Here is a 2,440-nt window from a genome sequence, read left to right as displayed (position 1 = left end):
CTTAACAATTCTCCATCTAAAGGAGAACGTTGGTAAACTTCCTGTTAAATGAAGCATTTTTAAAAGAAAATCATCAACCCCAGATGTACGTGCTTTTTAAATGTATCATTTCAGACATCAGGTTTTTGTAAAGGGGAGATTCTCCCCATAATACAACCCTCAACCTTTAAGACAGCCCCCCTAAGAAAGAGTTATTATCCCTCTTGAACAACTACTAAAAATGCAGAGCACCCACGCCGTGGAGAATCACACGTACATAGGCAACTGTATGTGGTCCAATAGTTTTTAAGTCAGACTGAAGCAAAAGACTGAAAATAACTTAAACGGATTAGTGAATCACTATGCTGTACACTAGAAACGAACACAACATTGTAAATCGACAATACTTCAATTAAAAATAAAGAAATAAAAGTATGCAGTAAAAACCATTTCTTTAAAGAAAATAACTTAAATGGCCACGAATAGGAGTGCTAGTTACAAAAACTATGGTATGTCCCTACAATGGAATCCTGTCCACCTATAAAAACTGAGCGAGGATGCTCTCTATGTACATGTATTAGAAGTCCTCCAAACTATAGTGTAAAGGGGGAAAAAGCAAGATGCAGGACGCTGGGTATAGAAGTTTATCCTTTGTGTAAAAGGGATGAGGGAAAGAACAGAAATCTGTATTTGCTTATATATGCATTTTTTAAATCCCTGGAATAATTCAGAAGCAATTAACAACTAAAGTGGCCCCTGAAAGGAGGTGAATAGGCAGATAAGGAATTGGTTAGGAGAGAGGCTTTTCACCACACATCATTTTATACTTTCTGATTTTTGAAACATGGAAATGCATTACTGTTCCACACTTTGAGAAGCACTGCCCTACATCATCTTTGCCTCTGGCCTCTCCTTTTCCTCTGCAGCCAATCTCAGTACCGTCTTATCTTCCTTTAACTCTTCTCCAAGGGACTTCCTGTCTGTTCTCAGTGTTGACATTCCAGTGTAGGTCCTTATTTTATCAAGACCTAGATTAAGGATACTTATTACATAGACAAAAAAGGGCAGGACCTATTGTGAACTTCCTTTATTAGCCGTCTACACTGATGAAAACCACCGGGTAATTATTGTACTTTAATTGTCTGCAAGTGCCACACGGAGGGCTTGACGTGAGTTCGAACAGTGGAAGAACTGTTGCAGTTCTTTGCCAATGATCCACATGCCAACTATTCTTTTCTCAAAAAAACATGGACGGATCATCTAGTTCAGTAGTATTCACGGGGTAGTAGCACTGTGGTGCAAGGGAACAGCTCTCATAGCTGGGTGGGGTAGGTCACCGATCTCCTCCGAGCCTTTCATTTGATAGCAGAGGAAACTGTGACCCCACTCACAGGCACGTGCCTGAGAGTGTTGATGCATAGCTCCTTGTCCTGGGAGCATCCCAGCCTGGGATCTGGGGCGAGGACTCCAGGTTTGAGCCTTTCGCAGCCCAAGAATTTCAGCAGCAGTCAGTTCAGCAACTCCAGCTCCACCTCCTGCTTTCCATGCTCCTCGCGCCCAAAACAATGAAGCTAACACTTATTGAGACCCTAGCGTGTCTGAGACAACATGCCGGGGCTAGCATATACCACCTCTATCTCCTTTACACACCTCACCAAGACCAGTGTCAGGGCTAAGGTGAGGCCAGAAGAGTACCTGATCCCAACCCTGACCAGGAACACCACCCTCAGGGTGGGAACAGCCGTCCCCTGGGGATGCCCTCATCCTATCATCCCTGACAAAGTCAAATCATCTCAAGTGACACTGTGTGTGTGATTATGGCAGAGCAGTGTGCCTAGAGAAGTGATGCTGTTGTGCAACAACAGTCAAGGAGAAGTTACCCTTAGGTTTAAAGAATCACAAGCTTCTTTGTAAAACAGAGGGTGATGGCAGTCACCCAGAAAAGCCATGTGTTAGCCTCATCATGTCCTCCACCCCGTCCTTAAAGGTCACTTGGGAGTGGAGGCTTCTTTCTACATGAGATGTCTCTTCCTCAAGGAACTGGGGTCTGGGGAGGGGGTGTAGCTCAGGGGTAGAGCACGTGCCTAGTATGCACGAGATCCTGGGTTCAATCCCCAGTACTTCCATTAAATAAATAAATAAACAAACTTAATTACCACCCTACCCCCCAAATCTTCCTCAAAAGGAAATAGTGTCTCTTTCCAATGGGAAGATGTCTTGTTCCTTTGACAGAGTGGCTTCCTCCAGGCAGTTCTTTTGTCTAGAACTGTGCCATCCAGTATGATAGCCACTAGCCACATGTGGCTATTTCACATTAAAGTTAAATCAATTAAACAATAAAACTAAAAATTCCGTTCCTCAGTCTCGCCAGTGCTCGAGAGCAACTTGCGCCTCGTGGCTACAGTATTTGACAGCACAGATATAAACATTTCCATCACTGCAGAAAGTTCTGTTGGATCGT

General features: G+C 43.6%; 1 non-coding gene across 1 annotated transcript; it reads left to right on the top strand.

Moving 5' to 3' along the window:
- Positions 1–2,033: 2,033 nt before the first annotated feature.
- On the top strand, positions 2,034–2,105 carry TRNAT-AGU. Its single transcript has one exon. It is a non-coding gene; the product is annotated as a tRNA-Thr (tRNA).
- The last annotated feature ends 335 nt before the right edge of the window (positions 2,106–2,440 follow it).

Source organism: Camelus ferus, chromosome X (assembly GCF_009834535.1).
Source record: "Camelus ferus isolate YT-003-E chromosome X, BCGSAC_Cfer_1.0, whole genome shotgun sequence".
NCBI classification, from domain to species: domain Eukaryota; kingdom Metazoa; phylum Chordata; class Mammalia; order Artiodactyla; family Camelidae; genus Camelus; species Camelus ferus.
The sequence above is the reverse complement of the archived record's forward strand: the minus strand, read 5'-3'. Positions and strand labels throughout refer to the sequence as shown.